Source organism: Zingiber officinale, unplaced genomic scaffold, assembly GCF_018446385.1.
Source record: "Zingiber officinale cultivar Zhangliang unplaced genomic scaffold, Zo_v1.1 ctg243, whole genome shotgun sequence".
Taxonomy (NCBI): domain Eukaryota; kingdom Viridiplantae; phylum Streptophyta; class Magnoliopsida; order Zingiberales; family Zingiberaceae; genus Zingiber; species Zingiber officinale.
The window spans coordinates 682,197-706,042 of NW_024589915.1; the positions used below are offsets into that span (position 1 = coordinate 682,197).

Sequence of the window (23,846 nt, forward strand, 5' to 3'; positions counted from 1 at the left end):
TGAATCAATTTAATTAAATGAATTAGATTCATTATATTAAGTTGGCTTGAATCAAATGGTTAGATTAGATCAACCATGAGAGAGATTTGGTCAAGTTTGACTTGATTTGAGAAGGAAGATCAAAGGTCAATTTTGAATTGACCATTTGCCACCTCATTTGTGAGTTGGCATAAGGTGGACCATTGATGATGCTCCACATCATCATGGTTGCACATGTGTGTGACACCTCATGGAGGTTACAAATCCCCTCTTTAATGGCCACATTAAATGGGAAGGGGGTTACACACACATGAAGGAGAGTGAATGCAATTCATTCTCATTCATTCCATCTTCTTCCTCCTTAGCTCTCTCTTGCTTTCTCCTCTCTTTTGGTCGTGGGTTCCATGAAGGGAGAGAAGGTGGTTGAGTTGTATTCCAAGAGAAGAAAGAAAGGGTGAAGGTCACAAAAGAGGAGACTACTTCTTGAGTGTAAGAGTTTCCTTTCTTCTTTCTTTTTCCCTCCATTTAAATCCTATCCGAGAGCTCTAGAAAGTGCTAGCACACTTGGGACTCTCTTCTCCATCCTTTGAGTGTGAGAGACACTCCTTGTTCGTGTGGATATCACTAGAGAAGTATCTACCTTGATACTTTGGAGATCCGACAAGTACCTTGGACGAGCGGGATTTTGCAATGGCACGCATCGAAGGTAAAATAGTTTTTCCTTTGTAGATCTACTGTAGATCGTAGTATAAAACTCGTATTTGTGTTTTCGAAATTTTTCCTTGCACGGATCTACGGCTTTGGGTGATTCGGGGTTTCCGCGACGTGAAAAGCGATTTTCGCGGCCCGAAAAACCCAACATTTTATTCTTGTTGTAAATTAGATTTAGACTCGAATGTAACTCGAGTTTCAAATTGTAATGTACAAATTGGAGCGGTGGAGGGTCCACACGAGACGGAGTTCCGAGGCGGGCACGAGCAACACAAGGTGGTCAAAGGGAGGCGCTTGGAGAAGCTGTTGACCCTAGGTTGACCAATCGATCTTCTCATTGGCTTGAGAAGATCGTAGTAGGGCCATGACTAAATCACAAATAGATTAATTAATTAATTATTATGTATTTGATGCATGTTTAATAATTAATTAATTAATTAGTGCCTTAACGATTAGATTAGATCTAAGTCGTGCACATGATGCACCCTTGCGATTAGATTAGATCTAAGTCGTGCACAAGATGCATTCTTCTCGATTAGATTAGATCTAGATCGAACCAACTCTAAAATGCCTAACCGTGCCGTGATACCTATCACTACCTCGATCACGTGTATTGTTGAATCTGCCAAAGCAGAGCAATACATATTATCTTGGTAGGGTACGGAGGGACAATCTTGGTCCCGCCTATCAACGCATGGGTGAATACAAACTCAATTAGATTGAGTATTCCTAGTTACTCGGTTGGATCGAGTCAACTATAGGCATTATTCCAACGGTTGGAAAAGATAGGTCAAAATCACATCTATATTAACTCTCGGGCATATTAGCCAAAGCTAACTCGAGTTTTAATATAAATGCGGATATTGATTCTATAAACAAGAGTTGCATAGAGATGTAATTGGTAATCGTTACCTACCGATCATACTAAGCCTTGGGCGTATTGGCCAAAGCTAACTCAAGGGTTAGTATGATGTGGATCTTGTCCCACAAGAATTATAGAATTCAGTGGGAGCATCATTTAATTGAAGGCCTAATTAAATGATTTTTAAAAGAATATGATATTTATTTCTGCAAATTTTTCTGTTGTAGATAACCATGACGTCAAATACGAACACTTTCTCCCTGCGATCTGTCCTTGAGAAGGACAAGCTCAACGGAGCGAATTTCCTGGACTGGTACAGGAACTTGAGAATAGTTCTCACCCAGGAGCGTAAGCTGTACGTTCTGGAGCAGCCTATTCCTGAGGCTCCTCCTGCCAATGCCCCGCGAGCCGACAAAGATGCTTATAAGAAGCATCAAGACGACGCATTAGATGTGTCCTGTCTAATGCTCGCGACCATGAACTCAGAGCTTCAGAAGCAACATGAGTTGATGGGCGCTTACGATATGGTTGAGCATCTTCGCCAACTATATCAGGGACAAGCGAGGCATGAGAGATTTGAGATCTCGAAGGCACTGTTTCAGTGCAAGATGTCAGACGGGGCTCCTGTAGGTCCTTATGTACTCAAGATGATTGGGTACATAGAGAATCTACAAAGACTGGGGTTCCCACTTGGCCAAGAGCTGGCCACTGACTTGATCTTGCAGTCCTTGCCAGATAGCTATAGTCAATTTCTGAACTATAACATGAACGAGATTGACAAGCCACCGCCCGAGCTACTTAGTATGTTACGAATACTGAGATTAACCTTAAGAAGGTTAAGCCCATTCGATGGTTCGAAGCACAAGGGCAAGGGCAAGCCCAAAGGTAAGGAAAGTCCCAAATCAAGGGCAAAGGCAAGGCATCAAGCCTGAAGGAGGGTCGCTAAGGATGCTACCGCTCCACCGCGATCGACCGCATCGGAAGAGGAACCGCAAGGTATACTTGAGGATCTTAAGAAGAAGCGAAGTGATACTTCCACTTCAGGTATATATGTTATAGAAGTCAATCTATCTATTTCTACATCTTGGGTATTAGATAACGGATGTGCTTCTCACATTTGTATTGATGTGCAGGCGAAATAGCAGGGCATTGACAAAGGGCGAGGTGGACCTACGAGAAGGCAATGGAGCACGGGTTGTTGCTGTTGCTGTAGGGATTTACTTTCTATCTCGCCCTCTGGGCTTGTGTTGTTATGCGCCTGCTCTTACTAAGAACATAGTTTCAGTTTCTTGTTTAGACAAGAAAGGATACTCTTTTATAATAAAAGACAAATGTTGTTCTGTTTATTTGAAAGATATGTTCTATTGTAGTGCACCACTAATAAACGGACTCTATATTCTAGACCTTGAGAGCCCTATCTATAACATTAATACCAAGAGGTTCAAGTCAAAAGACATGAACCAAACATACCTCTGGCACTGTCGATCTTGAAGAAGTTCAAGATGCGAACAATAGCACTGATGCCTCGATGGAAGTTGAACTGGAACCACAAAGTGTTGTGGATGATGTTGTTCCACAAGGAGTTGAGGAACAACAACCAGTTCAAGTAGACATACCTCTTCACAGGTCTGATAGGGTACATCGTCAGCCTGAGAGATATTCATTTCTCGTGTCTGACCATGATGACGTTGTGCTCATAGAGGATGAGCCTAACACCTATCATGAAGCTGTGATGAGACCAGATTCCAAGATATGGCGGATGGATATCAAAAACCACGTTTCTGAATGGAAACATACTCGAGGATGTGTACATGACACAACCTGAGGGTTTTTGTAGTTCCACAGCCATAGGATCTATCATGTATGCCATGTTATGTACTCGACCTGATGTCTCGTATGCTTTGAGCATGACGGGCAGATACCAGTCAGATCCAGGTGAAAGTCACTGGTAGCGGTCAAGAATATTCTTAAGTACTTGAGAAGGACTAAAGAATATTTCTTGATATATGGAGGCGATGATGAGCTAGTTGTAAAGGGTTACAGTGATGCTAGCTTCCAGACCGACCAGGATGATTAAATCGCAGTCGAGGTTCGTGTTTTGCTTGAATGGTAGTGCTATGAGCTGGCAGAGTTCACAGCAGTTCTACAACGTTTCCATCTCATTCGAGAGATTATCGATAGAGGAGATGTGAAGATTTGCAGAGTACTTACAGAGGCTAATATTTCATATCCCTTGACCAAGGCTTTGGCACAGAGAAAGCATGATGCTCACACTAGGTCATTAGGCCTTAGAGCCTATATTGATTGGCACTAGTGCTAGTGGGAGATTGTTAGTTAGAGCCCTAGAGCCAATCATTTGATGATTGTATGGACTATTGTATATCATATTCTTATATATATATTAAGGCATTTGGTTTTTGGTTATTATGCTTATTTGTATTTGTGCCAGATAAAATAAGTATAGTAACGTCCTTGAGTAGAAGGTTCTTACCTATATCAATCGATTGGTTGAATCGATAGTGAGATGATATAGGGAACACTACTCTAAATCATTCCTAGTCGAGTATTAACATTCAGGGACAATGTTAATACAATAAGACTAGCATGTAGGTCAGCTCGATGACTTGATCTCACAAGTCATGGATATGGAGATATCAAGTTGACACATGGGTATATATTGGAGAATGTATACTGAATGACCCGCCATGAGAAAGTATCATGGATCGTTATATGAGTGTCATATACTTTCTCATGTGGCTATTAGTATGACTATTAGTCCTTAGACCTGAAGTCACCATGGATCCCTACATAAGGAGTTATGTACTTTGGTTTCGTCAAACGTCACCCGTAACTGGGTGGATTATAAAGGCGATTACTGGGTATATAACGAATTATGTAGAGGGATGTGAGTGATGTAGATGGGATCTATCCCTCTCATATGACGGGAGCGACATCGGAATTCTTGATAGAGTGAGACCACTAAGTGCATGGCCATGCCCAAATGAGTCAACATTAGATGTTGAGCTCATTTGATCGAGTGAGTCTACTTGGAGTTCAAGATTTAGATTGATTAGAGGATGACACGGTCTATGCCTCACATTGATCAATCTAGATGTCTAGGATAGAAGGACATTTGTCACATATTGTGAGGAGTCACAATTAGTAGTCACAAGGTGATGTTGGATCTCAACATTTCTTGTAACTTGGGTAGCAATGATGTATTGCTAGATGCCGCTCATTGCTTATGTTTCTAAAAGAGTTTAGAAACATTGCCAACGTTACAAAAACCTATTGGGTCACACACAAAGAACATGTGGATGGAGATTAGGTTCATATGATGAACCAATAGGATTAGGTTCATATGATGAACCAAAGATTGGATTCGAATTAGACTTATTGAGTTAGACTCAATTAGATTCAATTGTTGAATGAGTCTAATTTACATTTGATTCATTGAGTCAATTTATATTAATGAATTGAGATTCATTAAATTAAAATTGACTTGAATCAAAGCTTGGATTTAACTCAACAAGGAAGAGATTGGGTCAAGTTTGACTTGACCAAATTGGAAGTTGAAACATCAAGTTTGACTTGATGCATTGCCACATCATGTAGGTTGACTCATCCTACATGGCATGACACATAGTTGCCACTTCACCTCCACCTCATGAGGTGTGCCACCTCATTGGAGGTTACACTCTCCTTTCTTTAATGTGGCCGGCCACATTAATGAGAGGAGTTATGTGGCCGGCCACACTAAAGGTGGAATTGGTTTTCATTTAGTGTGGATTTTAATGTGTGGTAATTGGATCATCTTCTTCCTAGTTTTCTTCCTCCTTCTTGCTGGTTGTTGCCGTGACTTCCTTGGTGAGGAGAAGGTGTGTGAGTTAAGTCCAAGACAATAAGAGAGTGTGAAGGTCACAAAGGAGAAGACTACTAGAGGAGTGGTGAGATTCTTCTTGTTTTCTCTTCTTTCCAATCCCATCCGAGAGCATCTAGAGAGTGCTAGCACACTTGTGGTGCTCTCTCTTCCATCCTTGAGAGTTAGAGAACCCTCCTTGTTCGTGTGGATACCGAGAGAGGATTGTCTACGTTGACAGTCTTGAGATCCGACGATTTTTGGACCTTGCGGGATTGCGAAGGGCTTCGCTACAAGGGTAAACACTTTTTCTCGTAGATCTAAATAGTAGATCAGTTTTTGAACTCGTACAAGAAATAGTTTTTCGAATTTTGTATACAAATCTTTGCACGGATCTACGGCTTTGGGTCCTTCGGGGTTTCCGCGACGCGAAAAAGCAGTTTTCGCGGCCCGAAGAACCCAACATCCCTGTCCGAAGAAATTTCGACAGTATCTCCCCTGTACGGCAGACAATCTGAAACTTTACTACATCACCATATACCTCAGCCACATGCGGCTGGAATAATAACAATAATAAACAAATAATAACACAGACATCCACGCAGTTTATATCAATTTTAGCCTCTGGCTGACACAACCATGCAGTTAAACAAACTGAACAGTGATAAGCAGACTCAAAACCAACCTACTCCACTACACTCATAAAACTCAAATCTGACGATAAAATTAACTCACCTCTTCTGCCATCCGGCAGGCATGTAGTAAAACAAATCTGAATGAAAATCATCGACAGTGCAATATCCATAACACAAAAACCATAATCCAAGTGTATCAAACAGAACTAGTCTGATAAAGAAAACCAAAAGATAAACCACACGTCCTCGCGGTCTGTAGGGGACTAGCGACTGGAACTCCTCCGGACTGCATCAACCTGAAAAAATAGCAACGGAGGAGGGTGTGAGTCCAACACTCAGCGGGTAACAACTTATATACATAGTAAGGATATAACAACTAGCACTAATCATGCGTACAGTCTCTTGACATAATAAGGGTAAATGCAAATTGAAATGAACAGGAGAATAGGATAAACAGTCCGAGAGGTATAGAAATCCTGTATGCATGTCAAGCATGGGCATCCAACCAATATGCAGCAAATAAATGCAACAAACACAATCACAAGAAATAAATGCATCAATGCGTATGATGCCAATGCAGTCTTGGTCACCCCTGACGCCAGTCAGCCATCTCACACACAATGGTGGGACCAAGTGGGTAGGGCTGTGACAACTGTGCACTCTGCATCACTACTCCTGATGAGTGACCGAATGGATGGAATGCTGTCGGAGTACACACATACTCCTACCCCAAATCATAAATGGGGGAGCGCAATGCTCTCATCTCCCGGTACACCATGACGGGGAGGGATCCCTGACGTGCTACCACACTGCGTCACACCACCTATGAGCGGACCAATGAAGCACCAAACAGAGCAAAACTGACGTGCTACCACGTTGCGTCACGCTACCCATGAGCAGACCAACGGAGCACCGAACAGTAATGAAACTAGCGATGTGCTTGACAATAATGGAGCAATCTATCACACAGCATGCAATCATGCGAATGGTGCATGACACTAAGCATGGTAATATACTGAACCAATCTATATACATATATGATGTACACCATAATCAATAAATCATATCAAGGGTACACAGAGAAGATAAGGTATCACACCTAGGTCCTGAACATGGTGAAGCATGTGTTAGCTAGAGCCCTAGAGTCAATCATTTGATGATTGTATTATGGACTTATTGTATCATATTCTTATATAAATAAAGGCATTTGGTTTTTGGTTATTATACTTACTTGTATTGGTGCCAAATAAACTAAGTATAATAACGTCCTTGAGTAGACGGTTCTCACCTATATCAATCAGTTAGTTGAACCGATAGTGAGATGATATAGGGAACACTACTCTTAATCATTCCTAGTCGAGTATTAACATTCAGGGACAATGTTAATGCAATAAGACTAGCATGTAGGTCAACTCGATGACTTGATCTCACAAGTCACGGATATAGAGATATCAAGTTGACACATGGGTATGCATTGGAGAATGTATATTGAATGATCCGCCATGAGAAAGTATCATGGATCGTTATATGAGTGTCATATACTTTCTCATGTGACTATTAGTATGACTATTGGTCCTTAGACCTGAAGTCACCATGGTTTCCTACATAAGGAGTTATGTACTTTGGTTTCGTCAAACGTCACCCGTAACTGGGTGGACTATAAAGGCGATTACTGGGTATATAACGAATTATGCAGAGGGATGTGAGTGATGTAGATGGGATCTATCCCTCCCATATGACGGGAGCGACATCGGTATTCTTGATAGAGTTAGACCACGAAGTGCATGACCATGCCCAAATGAGTCAACATGAGATGTTGAGCTCATTTGATCGAGTGAGTCTACTTGGAGTTCAAGATTTAGATTGATTAGAGGATGACACGGTCTATGCCTCATATTGATCAATCTAGATGTCTAGGATAGAAGGACACTTGTCATATTTTGTGAGGAGTCACAATTAGTAGTCACAAGGTGATGTTGGATCTCAACATTCTTGTAACTTGGGTAGCAATAATGTATTGCTAGATGCCGCTCATTGCTTATGTTTCTAAAGGAGTTTAGAAACATTGCCAACGTTACAAGAACCTATTGGGTCACACACAAAGAACAAGTGGATGGAGATTAGGTTTATATGATGAACCAATTGGATTAGGTTCATATGATGCACCAAAGATTGGATTCGGATTAATTCAAATTAGACTTATTGAGTTAGACTCAATTAGATTCAATTGTTGAATGAGTCTAATTTAAATTTGATTCATTGAGTCAATTTATATTAATGAATTGAGATTCATTAAATTAAAATTGACTTGAACCAAATGTTGGTTTTAACTCAACAAGGAAGAGAATTGGTCAATTTTGACTTGACCAAATGGAAGTTGAAACATCAAGTTTGACTTGATGTATTGCCACATCATGAAGGTTGACTCATCCTACATGGCATGACTAACCTTGCCACATCATCTCCACCTCATCATGGTGTGCCACCTCATGGAGGTTACACACCATTGCATTTAATGTGGCCGGCCACATTAATGAGGGGAGTTACATGTGTGTGGCCGGCCACACTAATGTGAGTGGAGGTTTCATTTTGTGAAATTCAAGTGGTGTTGAATGGATCTTCTTCCTTAGCTCTCTTCCTCCTCCTTCTCCTCTTCTTGGCCGAGAGTTTCAAGCAAGGTGAAGAGGAATGTGTTGAGTTCCAAGAGAAAGGGTGAAGTGAAGGTCACAAAGGAGGGTATCAAGAGGAGTATGTGAGATTCCTTTTCCTTTCTCTCCTTTCTCCCCTTTTAAATCCTACCCGAGAGCCCTAGAAAGTGCTAGCACACTTGTGGTGCTCTTCTTCTCCATCTTTGAGTGTTAGAGAACACTTCTTGTTCGTGTGGATATCACTAGAGAGTTGTCTACGTTGACAACTTTGAGATCCGGCGTACCGTTGGACGAGCGGGATTTGTGAGGGCACGCTTCAAAGGTATAAAATGTTTTTCCTTTGTAGATCTACTGTAGATCATAGTTTGAAACTCGTACTCATATTTTCGAAAGTTTTCTTCGCACGGATCCAATGGCTAGGATGTTTCGGGGTTTCCGTGAAGCGAAAAAGCGATTTTCGCGGCCCGAAAACCCAACAACTATTAGTATGACTACTAGTCCTTAGACCTGAAGTCACCATGGTTCCCTACATAAGAAGTTATGTACTTTGGTTTCGTCAAACGTCACCCGTAACTGGGTGGACTATAAAGGCGATTACTGGGTATGTAACAAATTATGCGGAGGAATGTGAGTGATGTAGATGGGATCTACCCCACCTATATGATGGGAGAGACATCGGTATTCTTGATAGAGTGAGACCACGAAGTGCATGGCCATGCCCAAATGAGTCAATATGAGATATTGAGCTCATTTGATTTAGTGAGTCTACTTGGAGTTCAAGATTTAGATTGATCAGAGGATAACACGGTCTATGCCTCACATTGATCAATCTAGATGTCTAGGATAGGACACTTGTCATATATTGTGAGGAGTCACAATTAGTAGTCACAAGGTGATGTTGGATCTCAACATTCTTGTAACTTGGGTAGTAATGATGTATTGCTAGATACCGCTCATTACTTATGCTTCTAAATGAGTTTAGGGGCATTGCCAACGTTACAAGAACCTATTGGGTCACACACAAAGAACAAGTGGATGGAGATTAGGTTCATATGATGAACCAAGAGGATTAGATTCATGTGATGAATCAAATTGGATTAAGAGTAATCCTAATTGGGATAATTGAGTTGGACTCAAGTTGATTCATGTGTTAAATGAGTCTAATTTAGATTATGACTCTTTGAATCAATTTAATTAAATGAATTAGATTCATTATATTAAATTGACTTGAATTAAATTGTCACGCCCCCAGAAGAGTCCCTGTCCGAGAAAATTTCGGCAGCATCTCCCCTGTACGGCGGACAATCAAAATTTTCTACAAGCACTAAATACTCAGCCACAGGCGGCTGGAATAATAACAGTAAATAAAATCAATCACCACGCAGTTTATATATGTATTCAGCCTCTGGCTGTCACAACCACGCAGTTAATAAAATAAACAACATAGTAATACTCTGACTCGAAATCAACCCTACTCAACTACACTCGTAAAGCCCAAATCCGATTTTTCTTACCTCTTCTGCCGTCCAGGCAGGCATGTAGTAGAGTAAATCCAAATCATACTAAAAGTCCATCCAACGGAAAGATTCCATACAATATCCATATGTAAGTCCAAAACAAAACTAAAATAAAGTCTGATAGCGAAAAAGCTAAAATGAAACAACTCAAAAACCAGCAGCGGAGTAGCACTACGTGCAGTGGGGACTAGCGACTGGAACTCCCTCCTGACAGCATCAACCTGAAAATAACAACAATGGAGGCGGGGTGAGTCCAACACTCAGCAGGTACAATTGATATGCAAAGTAAAGAAACAACACCTAGCACTAATCATGCGTACAGTCTCCTGATAAGAAAGATAAGAATGCATCTGAAATAAACAGGAGAATACTGTACTAATCAGGTCCTGAGTATAAGGTCAAATAGTCCGAGGGATAAGGAAATCCTGTAGCAAACATAGGTATCCAAACAATATGTAGCATATAAATGCAGCAAACACAAACACAAGCAATAAATGCATCATGCATATGATGCCAATGATGCGTCCTGGTCACCCCTGACGCCAGTCGATCATGTCATACAAAAGTGAGGCCGAGTGGGTAGGGCTGTGACAACCGTGCACTCTGTCGTCACTACTCCTGATGAGTGACCGAGTGGACGGGATGCTGTCGAAGTACACCTATCTTCCTACCCCAAATCATAGATGGGGGAGCGCAATGCTCTCAACTCCCGGTACTCAAATACAGGGAGGAATCCCTGCCGGATAACACGTTGTGTCACACTACCCATGAGCGGACCAACGGTGCCTAACAGAGTCCCTGCTGCAACACACTCAGCCTGAATCGACCACTAACCCATGAGTGGTGGTGTGTGCAGATCCATGTAACTGGCGATGTGCTCAACAATAATGGAGCGGACTATCGCACAGCATGCAATCATGCAAATGATGCATGGCAATAACCATATAAACATCCTGACCTAATCCATGTATATAGAAAAGTGCACCCTAGGTCAATGAATCATATCGAATCAAAGGTACACAGAAGGTATAAAAACCTAGGTCCTGAACATGGTGAAGCATGGTATATCACTACCCCTATAAGCATGTATCAACAGGTAAAATATACCTGAGATGCAAAACCAATCAATCAATCAAGCATGTAAGATTTGGGTAGTGATTAACCGAAACAGATAAGAAACACCATTAATGCAACATGTTAATTTAATTACTAAGCATATCAAATGACATAAGTCAAAAGTACCCGCCTCCGATAAGAAAAGTCCAAATCTGACTCCGAGATACCCGTCTCGCGTCAAAGTCCTGTGATACCAACAGAGATATATTTTATTTAGCTAAAATTCCAATGAATTGCTAAATAGAATCCTTAAAACTATTTAGGGCAAAAACCCTAAATAATAATCACCAATATACCTAATTCAATTAGGAAAACCCTAATTATTGATCAACCTTAACTGGTCATCGATTAATTTCTCCACAGCAAGACCTAAATCCACAACGTTAAACAAGAACTTTACCTTTCACTGATCGGATCAAAGTTGGATATCAAGGAAACAACCAAGGCATTCAGTGTTGTGGTGGCCGGAATCCAACAACTTCACACCACTGTCACTGCCAATTGGAAAACAAATTCCATATCTAACTAATTAGAAATCCCTACAATAGCATACCAAAAATCTACATCACTGCTGAAATTAACAATACCATTACCTGACCTTCTTCTCTGGCGATGGTAGCAACCAGCAATGGCTGGAAAAATCATGTATCAGCCCACTGCCGGAAACCCTAGGTCAGGCGCTGCTCCGTTCAGCCTCAGGTGGTGGCGGCGCCTGGTGCGGCTCGGGAAGGAGGAGAAGGAGAGACCGACCGGCAGAGGGGAGAAGAGATCGAGCGGCAGCAGTGGCGTCGCTGTGGTGGCGGGAGAGGATGCTAGGCTCGGCGGTGGGCCGGCGCTAGGGCAGAGAGGAGCTCGCTGGCAGCACAGTGGAGATCGGAGAGGGCGTCGGCGTCGGTGGCACCTAGGGCACGCAAGTTCGACGGCTGGTGAGAGAAACTCGGCTGCCGGCGATGGAAGGAATTCGGCTAGGGCAGAAGGGAGAAAGGCACGGCTCCGTGCGTCGCCGACGGCGAGGGCACGAAGGAGGTCAGTCGGCTGCGGAGAGGGAGAAAGGAAGTGCCGACTTCCCTTGGTCCGGGGCTTATTCACGCCTGGGAGAGGAGGAGGGAACCGCTGAGTGGCCGGCGGTTAGGGCTTCGGCGTCGCAGGGGAAATCGGAAGGGAAGGAAATGGTTCGGCGTGAGGAAAGAAAAGAAAACAAAATAAAGAAAATAAAAGAAAAAGGAAATGTAATTATAAACATTTCCTCGCTTAAATGGGGTAGCCTAAACAGGCTTTCCCGGTCCCCGTTTTTATCCCCGTTAACTCGTTCGTACGAGCTCCGAAAAATTCCCGAAAAATTCCCAAAAATTTTGGAAAATTCCCTCCTTAATATTCGCCTATTTTCCGGTATTTTACATTCTCCCCCACTAATAAAAATTTGGTCCCCAAATTTCGTTATCTACCATCAGCAAGTACTAACAACAGATATAGAGTATAAATGCTGAACGGTAAATAAATCACATACCTCAAATGAAAAGATGGGGATATCGAGCTCGGATAGTATCCTCGAGCTCCCAAGTAGCCTCCTCGTCGGAATGATGCTGTCATCCGACTTTAACCAGCCGGATAGTCTTGTTCCACAACTGACGCTCTTTACGGTCGAGAATCCGTACCGGAACCTCCTCATAAGTGACGCCAGACTGAACTGAGATATCTGTCAGCACATGTGTCGGGTCGAGTACGTATCTTCTCAGCATAGATACATGGAATACATCGTGCACGCCTACCAAGGACGGCGATAGTGCCAACCAGTAAGCTACTGCTCCAATCCTTTCCGAGATCTGGAAAGGTCCAATGTACCGCGGAGCTGGCTTACCTCTGAGGTCAAATCTCTTCACCCCTTTTGTGGGCGAAACTCGCAGAAATATATAGCCGCAAATGGAGAACTCAAGGTGTCTCCGACTCGGGTCAGCATAACTCTTCTGGCAGTCTTATGCTTTTGACATCCTCCGTCTGATAATACGGACCAACTTTGCCTCACGTTGAGTCCTATGAGGTCTCAACAACTGGGTCTCTCGGATTCTCGTCCTGATCGATGACTGAGCAACTATGGTAACAAGAATACCCTGCTCTGTCTGTCCCTGTTCCTCAATGTCTAACTCAGAGAAATCCTGAATCACATCAGTGACCACAACTCGGTGGCAAGCTAATGTCCCTCTGGACCTCTAGCTAAGTGCATCGGCAACCACATTAGTTTTTTTCCCGGTGATAGCTAATGGTACAATCATAATCCTTCAGGAACTCCATCTATGTCCTCGGTCAAAGATTAAGTTCCTTCTGAGTGAACAGATATTTGAGACTCCGATGGTCAGTGAGAATCTCAATGTAATATCATACAGGTACTACCGCCAAATCTTCAGGGCAAAAAAAATAATAACGGCCAACTCCAGATCATGAACTGAGTATTTTCTTCTCAGGCTCCCTCAACTATCGAGAAGCATATAAGAACGCTCTATCGTGCTACCTCAGAACAGCACCCATACCCTGTAGAGATGCGTCGGTGTAGAGGACATATCCGTCCTCTCCAGAAGGTAACACCAAAATCGGAGCCGACACTAGTCTCCGCTTCAACTCCTAGAAGCTGGTCTTGTCATCCTTAATCCAAGTGAACTTCACGCCTTTCCAGGTCAAACGTGTCAGTGACATAGCTATCCGAGAGAAACCCTCAACGTATCTCCGGAAATATCGAGCCAAACAAAAGAAGTTGCGAGCCTCTTCTATAGACTCCGTCTACTCCCAACGGTAACAACCTCGATCTCCTGTGGAACCACGGTATACTCCTACTGATGACCGTGTGTCTCAAACATCTCACAGAAGACAACCAAAATACGCACTACTGATCTTCACATCTAGACGTTTCAGTTGAAACATCTCTAGAACTATGCAAAGATAGTGTACGTGATACACCTCAGATCAGGAATAGATCACAACATCGTCAACAAGACAATGGAAACCGATCCAAACATCCTAGAGACACCCAAATCATCTAGTCCATGAAAACATCTAAGGCTCCGCAAGCCCTAATGGTAAAACCAATACACATAATGTCTGTATCACAGACATTCCCAATCCATAAGATCATCGACAATAAATCTGAAATATGATCACCAATGATATAAATCATCTAAGCATAGATCCTCCAGTGTGAGAGCAACGCTCCATCACAGAAAATACCACATATGTGGGAGCAACGCTCTACCACAAGAAATCCTCAATATGTAGGAGTAACACTCCACTACAAATAATCTATAACATGTATCGCAATAAATATAGGGGCAATGCTCCACTACAAGCAATCCGTAATATGTGGGAGCAACTCTCCACCACAAAATAATACATAAGTACCCCAAGGAACCTAACTATCCAGCTAGAGACTGTACAAGATCTCTCTACCACAAATCACTGTGGTTAGCCTAGGCTATAACAACCTAGTAAACTAATCAAATCCATCATCAACTCTATCAGCATCCTAGTGGGTCATCCACTGATAGGAAAATTAATTGATGAGTTAATCCAACAAATGACATAATGCAGTCACTCCACATTCTGCATTCCGCATAAGTAGAATCATCATGCTGCTACCAATATATACCTGGCACACGTGCTCACACAACATATGTATAATCGACATAATCCTCCAATTAGTACACACCAAACATACACATAACATAGGTATAAATCATCGTGATATCTCCAACAATACATATCGAACCCGTGTGCAAAATCAACTTAGGTAAAATCGACAATACACCTCAAACAACCTCACATGGCATATATACACCTATGCCAAGAGTATAACCATCATATACTTCCAATAAAGCATACTAAATCCAGGTGCACTCACATATCAACATAATCAAAAAGATACCTCAGATACCACACCAAACACATATGTACATATCACAACTCAGATTAAATCGACAAAATGTCTCCATCAAAACACCACCGATGTACTTATACTACATCTCGGATTTAATCAACAAGATATCTTCAATAATACACCCAGATACATACACCGAACTACATAGCTATGATCCACAAGGAAACTTCAAACCATATCAGAACATGGATACATATAATACTTGCAAATGGGCAGTCTACAACATGACTCCTACAACACATAACAATCATAATATACATGTAACATAGACATGCAAAATCAGCACACCAGCTCAATCAAAGAGACCAACCTTATGCTACCAACACTCATGGGTTACCGGTATATCTAAACAAAATTCATGCATATGTATCAAGCATGAATACATCAATCAAAAGCAACCCAAAATAAAGCAGCATAATCATCCAGTAACAACCCTGCTCTAGGTTCAAAGGAACTGGTATCGGACAAGAAAAATATACACACCGTGGTATAACATTGCCAGTCAATGTCATACACTACCAAGACTATATCTAATGGGGAAAATTTTATCATCATAAATCCAAATGTACTCTCCCAGTATACACTAGTAACTATTGTATTCCATAAGTGTTAAGTAATTAGCTCTACACTTCCTTACATCAGCGGGGTCACATATCCCAAAGCACCCTCTAAGTTATCCCACCAGGTATATACAATCCACGGTCAAAATCTTCATGGAATAGGATACATCGATCCTTTATAACCTATCCAAGCCGATAATGATATATGGCTAAATCAGTCATTTTCACGTCAGTACAAAACATGTACTCAAATGTGCTCTAGATACATAACTAAGCACAAATAACCTAAAGGTTCGAACCTCTAAAAATAGAATATGGCAATCCTCTACTGATCACCCAACAAAACTAAATCATTCATCTACTAACTAATCAAAAATACCTTAATCCTCCACAAGCAACTAAGGTATATCCAACCACATAATATCATATGTATAAATGTGTACGACTCAAAAGAAAAAGTCAGAATTTAAGAACATCATGACACTCTAATCTTCATCCTCAAAAACATCAGCCCACACTATATCAGATGAATAAATCTCTACTCCCCATGAGGGCAAGTTAGCATTCAAAACATCAATCATTATTTATCCACATAGTCCCATATCAGAGGAAGCATATATCATTTTTTTTTATATCATCCTGTTAACTATCCATAACCAACCAGGTTTATTAAAATTTCATAGGCACACTCAACCATAAACTCTCTAGCACCCAATTTATAATCTGATCACCAATCATAATCATCAAACCTGTGAATATTATAAATGACACTAACTATGTCACCATCAATGACAACCCAAATATAAATCATCAAAATAGTTATCCACTAATAGATCATCAAAACAAATATCTAATAATGGATCATCAAACCACCACATAACATTTACTCTCATAAATCATTAGAAATCAACACACCATAATATCAGATCTTCCAAAATCCCTCAACCTCAAATCATTCTCAACAATGATCAAACATGATAACTCTCCAATGACCAATTTTCATCGTATCGGATACCCTAATATCCAAAAGATACGAGTATAAAAACTCTACTGGCTAAGTCCACAGGAATATATAGGTATCATCCATTACCCAGCTAACAATAGCAGAGGCTGATATGTGCCTCCATCTCCTAATAGTAGTAACAGAAGCTAAAACTACTGATGGTATGATATGAAAAATCACCAGTGACTATAATCCTTGATCTCTATTAGGGTCGACCAAGATCAGTGGCTAACCCATCACATGTAATATGGCCACAACAACCAGACAGGTAATAAAGATAAAGTGCTAATAGATGTCCTAACTATCATAAAATAAACATCATACCTATTTGCCGTCTGGAGATGTTCCATCGCTGTCCCGTCCCCAACTTCTGACTTCAAAATTCCGAACGAGAAAATCGACGGAAATCCATATAAAACCGAAACGGAAATCCGAAACATAACGATATCGAAAATCCGAAAATGCCCAGTTTGCCTCGCAAACCTGGCTAACCAAATATCCAGAATACCAACAACAGGTATCCGATAAATCTCCAGAACACCAAAAGCAGGTATCATAACCCGCTCTGATACCAATAAATTGGTATCAGATAAATCTCGAAAATCCATAATACAAAAATCCAACAAGTATCGCCAAACTTGGCGCTCTGATACCAAGTAAATAAATTGGTATCAGGTTATCCCAAACATACTAAATACGAAAACAAATGATCGTAAAACCTCGCTCTGATACCACTAAATTGTCATGCCCCCAGAAGAGTCCCTGTCCGAGAAAATTTCGGCAGCATCTCCCCTGTACGGCGGACAATCAAAATTTTCTACAAGCACTAAATACTCAGCCACAGGCGGCTGGAATAATAACAGTAAATAAAATCAATCACCACGCAGTTTATATATGTATTCAGCCTCTGGCTGTCACAACCACGCAGTTAATAAAATAAACAACATAGTAATACTCTGACTCGAAATCAACCCTACTCAACTACACTCGTAAAGCCCAAATCCGATTTTTCTTACCTCTTCTGCCGTCCAGGCAGGCATGTAGTAGAGTAAATCCAAATCATACTAAAAGTCCATCCAACGGAAAGATTCCATACAATATCCATATGTAAGTCCAAAACAAAACTAAAATAAAGTCTGATAGCGAAAAAGCTAAAATGAAACAACTCAAAAACCAGCAGTGGAGTAGCACTACGTGCAGTGGGGACTAGCGACTGGAACTCCCTCCTGACAGCATCAACCTGAAAATAACAACAATGGAGGCGGGGTGAGTCCAACACTCAGCAGGTACAATTGATATGCAAAGTAAATAAACAACACCTAGCACTAATCATGCGTACAGTCTCCTGATAAGAAAGATAAGAATGCATCTGAAATAAACAGGAGAATACTGTACTAACCAGGTCCTGAGTATAAGGTCAAACAGTCCGAGGGATAAGAAAATCCTGTATGCATGTCAAACATAGGTATCCAAACAATATGCAGCATATAAATGCAGCAAACACAAACACAAGCAATAAATGCATCATGCATATGATGCCAATGTCCTGGTCACCCCTGACGCCAGTCGATCATCTCATACAAAAGTGAGGCCGAGTGGGTAGGGCTGTGACAACCGTGCACTCTGTCGTCACTACTCCTGATGAGTGACCGAGTGGACGGGATGCTGTCGGAGTACACCTATCCTCCTACCCCAAATCATAGATGGGGGAGCGCAATGCTCTCAACTCCCGGTACTCAAATACGGGGAGGAATCCCTGCCGGATAACACGTTGTGTCACACTACCCATGAGCGGACCAACGGTGCCTAACAGAGTCCCTGCTGCAACACACTCAGCCTGAATCGACCACTAACCCATGAGTGGTGGTGTGTGCAGATCCATGTAACTGGCGATGTGCTCAACAATAATGGAGCGGACTATCGCACAGCATGCAATCATGCAAATGATGCATGGCAATAACCATATAAACATCCTGACCTAATCCATGTATATAGAAAAGTGCACCCTAGGTCAACGAATCATATCGAATCAAAGGTACACAGAAGGTATAAAAACCTAGGTCCTGAACATGGTGAAGCATGGTATATCACTACCCCTATAAGCATGTATAAACAGGTAAAATATACCTGAGATGCAAAACCAATCAATCAATCAAGCATGTAAGATTTGGGTAGTGATTAACCGAAACAGATAAGAAACACCATTAATGCAACATGTTAATTTAATTACTAAGCATATCAAATGACATAAGTCAAAAGTACCCGCCTCCGATAAGAAAAGTCCAAATCTGACTCCGAGATACCCGTCTCGCGTCAAAGTCCTGTGATACCAACAGAGATATATTTTATTTAGCTAAAATTCCAATGAATTGCTAAATAGAATCCTTAAAACTATTTAGGGCAAAAACCCTAAATAATAATCACCAATATACCTAATTCAATTAGGAAAACCCTAATTATTGATCAACCTTAACTGGTCATCGATTAATTTCTCCACAGCAAGACCTAAATCCACAACGTTAAACAAGAACTTTACCTTTCACTGATCGGATCAAAGTTGGATATCAAGGAAACAACCAAGGCATTCAGTGTTGTGGTGGCCGGAATCCAACAACTTCACACCACTGTCACTGCCAATTGGAAAACAAATTCCATATCTAACTAATTAGAAATCCCTACAATAGCATACCAAAAAAAATCTACATCACTGCTGAAATTAACAATACCATTACCTGACCTTCTTCTCTGGCGATGGTAGCAACCAGCAATGGCTGGAAAAATCATGTATCAGCCCACTGCCGGAAACCCTAGGTCAGGCGCTGCTCCGTTCAGCCTCAGGTGGTGGCGGCGCCTGGTGCGGCTCGAGAAGGAGGAGAAGGAGAGACCGACCGGCAGAGGGGAGAAGAGATCGAGCGGCAGCAGTGGCGTCGCTGTGGTGGCGGGAGAGGATGCTAGGCTCGGCGGTGGGCCGGCGCTAGGGCTGAGAGGAGCTCGCTGGCAGCACAGTGGAGATCGGAGAGGGCGTCGGCGTCGGTGGCACCTAGGGAACGCAAGTTCGACGGCTGGTGAGAGAAACTCGACTGCCGGCGATGGAAGGAATTCGGCTAGGGCAGAAGGGAGAAAGGCACGGCTCCGTGCGTCGCCGACGGCGAGGGCACGAAGGAGGTCAGTCGGCTGCGGAGAGGGAGAAAGGAAGTGCCGACTTCCCTTGGTCCGGGGCTTATTCACGCCTGGGAGAGGAGGAGGGAACCGCTGAGTGGCCGGCGGTTAGGGCTTCGGCGTCGCAGGGGAAATCGGAAGGGAAGGAAATGGTTCGGCGTGAGGAAAGAAAACAAAACAAAATAAAGAAAATAAAAGAAAAAGGAAATGTAATTATAAACATTTCCTCGCTTAAATGGGGTAGCCTAAACAGGCTTTCCCGGTCCCCGTTTTTATCCCCGTTAACTCGTCCGTACGAGCTCCGAAAAATTCCCGAAAAATTCCCAAAAATTTTGGAAAATTCCCTCCTTAATATTCGCCTAATTTCCGGTATTTTACATAAATGGTTGGATTAGATAAACCATGAGAGAGATTAAGTCAAGTTTGACTTGACTTGAGAGGAAGAGGAAGAGTCAAGTTTGACTTGACTTTATGCCACATCATTTGTGACTTGGCATTAGGAGAACTAATGATGATGTGCCACATCATCACATGTGCCACCTCATGGAGGTTACAACTATTCTCTTTAATGGCCTCCACATTAATTGTGATTAATGTGAAGGGGGTTACACCACTTGATGGAAAAAGAGAAGTTTTCTTTTGGTGAGTAACTCTCATTCAAGTGTTCTTCCTCCTCCTAAGCTCTCTTCTTGCTCCTTCTCTTCTCTTGGTCGTGGGTTTCAAGCAAGGGAGAGGAAAGGAGAGTGAATCTAATCCAAGAAGAAAGGTTAGTGAAAGTCACATAGAGATTTTAGAGGAGTGTGTTCTCTTCTTTTCCTTTCTTCTTCTTCTTCCAATCCCATCCGAGAGCATCAAGAAGTGCTAGCACACTTATGGTGTTCTCTTCTCCATCCTTGTGTGTTAGAGAACACATCTTGTTCGTGTGGATACTTCTAGAGAGTTGTCTACTTTGACAACTAGAGATCCAACATCTCCTTGGACAAGCGGGACTCGCGAAGGGCACGCATCGAAGGTATAAGATTTTCTTCATGTAGATCTAAGTGTAGATCTAGGTAAACTCGTACTCGTAATTTCGAATGATTTTTCTTTGCACGGATCCGTTGGCTAGGGAGTTTCGGGGTTTCCGCGACGTGAAAAAGCGTTTTTCGCGGCCCGAAAAACCCAACAGTGGTATCAGAGCCACGTGCGAAGATGAATACGAGTTTATTTTGGTTTTTATGTAAAATAAACATTCTGTGAATTTCTGTAATTTTAAGTTTTTAATGGTTTTTATGAGTAATTTTCTCGTAGAAGCGAAGCACAAGTGTTTCTACATTTGTAGGCTTCAACTACCGAGAGGTTTTTCCCAAAACGACCATGTTTCGACCCAAAATTTTTTGGCACAGCGGGCTAAGGCGCTGTAGGATTGCTTAGGAGCTACTCGCGATGGTTAGATCGTGGGTAGGGGTACTACCCCTAACCCCGCAAGGGGATTTGCTCTGCGATTACGCCCGGAATCGTTAATCGGGACCGCTGGGAAATTGTACTCGTAAAAATTGTAAAAATTATAGGAAAAATTACAGAAAATTATAAGAATATATAATTTCGAATTATATATTATTTTTATGATAGTCATGGCCCAAAGACCCAATTCGATTGGATAATTTGTGTTGTAATTTATAATACGGCCTGCGTGCCGTCATGTGTTTGTGTGTGCTGTATTTGATACGCGACCTGCGCGTCGTGCCTCCCTATTTATATTCTGGTTGTAAATTAGATTTAGACTCGAATGTAACTCGAGTTTCAAAATGTAATGTAAATTTTGAAGCGGTGGAAGGTCCACTCAAGTCAGAGTTACGAGGAAGGCGCGAGCAACACAAGGTGGTCAAAAAGGAAGGCGCTTGAGAAGCAGTTGACCTTAGGTTGACCATCCGATCTTCTCATTGGCTTGAGAAGATCGTAGTAGGGCCATGACATAATCACAAAATTATTTAATTAATTGCTTTTGTGTGTATGTGATGCATGCTAGTTAATTAAGTAATTAATTTTTGCCTAACGATTAGATTAGATCTAAGTCGTGCACATGATGCACCCTTCGATTAGATTAGATCTATCGAGTATATGATACGCATCATCGTTTAGATTAGATCTAAATCGCGACAACTCGTAATGCCTACCATGCCGTGATACCTACCACTACCTCGATCGCATGTTGTTGTTGAATCTGCCAAAGCAGAGCAACACATACTATCTTGGTAGGGTACGGAGGGACAATCTTGGTCCCGCCTATCAATGCATGGGTGAGTATAACTCAATTAGATTGAGAAACTAGTTAACTCAATTGGATCGAGTTTAACTATAGGCATTATCCAATGGTTGGTAGATAGGTCAAAATCACGTTTATATTAACTCTTGGGCATATTAGCCAAAGCTAACTCGAGTTTTAATATAAATGCGGATTTTTGATCCTATAAACAAGAGTTGCATAGAGATGTAATTGGTAATCGTTACCTATCGATCATACTAAGTCTTGGGCTAACTCAAGGGTTAGTATGATATGGATCTTGTCCCACATGAATTATAGAATTCAGTGGGAGCATCATTTAGTTAAAGGCCTAATTAAATGATTAAAAGAATATGATATTTATTTTCTGCATTTTTCTGTTGTAGATAACCATGACGTCAAATACGAACACTTTCTCTCTGCGATCTATTCTTGAGAAGGACAGGCTCAACGGAGTAAATTTCCTGGACTGGTACAGGAACCTGAGAATAGTTCTCACCCAAGAACGAAAACTGTACGTTTTGGAGTAGCCCATTCCGGAGGCTCCTCCTGCCACTGCCACGCGAGCAGACCGAGATGCTTACAAGAAGCATCAAGATGACGCATTAGATGTGTCCTGTCTTATGCTTGCGACCATGAACTCTGAGCTTCAGAAGCAACATGAGTTGATGGGCGCTTATGATATGGTTGAACATCTTTGTCACCTATATCAAGGACAAGCAAGGCACTGGAAGAGGAACTCCAAAGAATACCTGGAAGATCTTAAGAAGAAGAGAAATAAGATTTCTACTTCAGGTATACATGTTATAGAAGTCAACCTCTCTGTTTCTTCATCGTGGGTATTAGATACCGGATGTGCTTCGCACATTTGTACTAATGTACAAGCGCTGAGAAATAGCAGGGCATTGATGAAGGGTGAGGTAGACCTACGAGTAGGCAATGGAGCACGGGTTGCTGCTATTGCTGTAGGAACTTACTATCTATCTCTACCCTCTGGGCTTGTACTAGAATTAGATGATTGTTGTTATGTGCCTGCCTTGACTAAGAACATAATTTCAATTTCTTGTTTGGACAAGAAAGGATTTTCGTTTACAATAAAGAACAAATGTTGTTCCGTCTATTTAAACGATATGTTCTATTGTAGTGCACCTCTGATGAACGGACTCTATATTCTAGACCTTGAGAGCCCTATTTATAACATAAATACCAAGAGATTCAAGTCAAATGACATGAACCAAACCTACCTCTGGCACTGTCGCTTAGGTCATATAAATGACAAGTGCTTATCCCTGCTCCATAAGGATGGTTTGCTGGACTCATTTGATTTTGAATCATATGAGATATGCGAGTCATGCCTACGAGGCAAGATGACCAAGACTCCCTTTAGTGGGCACAGTGAGAGAGTGACCGATTTGTTAGGACTTATACATAGTGATGTATGTGGCCCTTTCAATGTCGCTGCTAGAGGCGGTTATAGGTACTTCATCACATTTACTGATGACTTCAGTAGATATGGTTATGTGTACTTGATGACACATAAGTCAGAATCCTTTGAAAAGTTCAAAGAATTCAAGAATGAAGTACAGAACCAGCTTGGCAAGAGTATTACGAT

At 41.7% G+C, this 23,846-nt stretch overlaps 2 long non-coding RNA genes across 2 annotated transcripts; both read right to left on the reverse strand.

Moving 5' to 3' along the window:
• Positions 1-11,456: 11,456 nt before the first annotated feature.
• Positions 11,457-12,247, reverse strand: LOC122037199. Its single transcript, XR_006127561.1, has 3 exons — positions 11,921-12,247; positions 11,728-11,821; positions 11,457-11,512 (listed from the first exon to the last, which is right to left on the reverse strand). It is a non-coding gene; the product is annotated as an uncharacterized LOC122037199 (long non-coding RNA).
• A 6,830-nt stretch (positions 12,248-19,077) lies between these two features.
• LOC122037189 lies at positions 19,078-19,673 on the reverse strand. Its single transcript, XR_006127550.1, has 3 exons — positions 19,545-19,673; positions 19,349-19,442; positions 19,078-19,133 (listed from the first exon to the last, which is right to left on the reverse strand). It is a non-coding gene; the product is annotated as an uncharacterized LOC122037189 (long non-coding RNA).
• Positions 19,674-23,846: the final 4,173 nt, after the last annotated feature.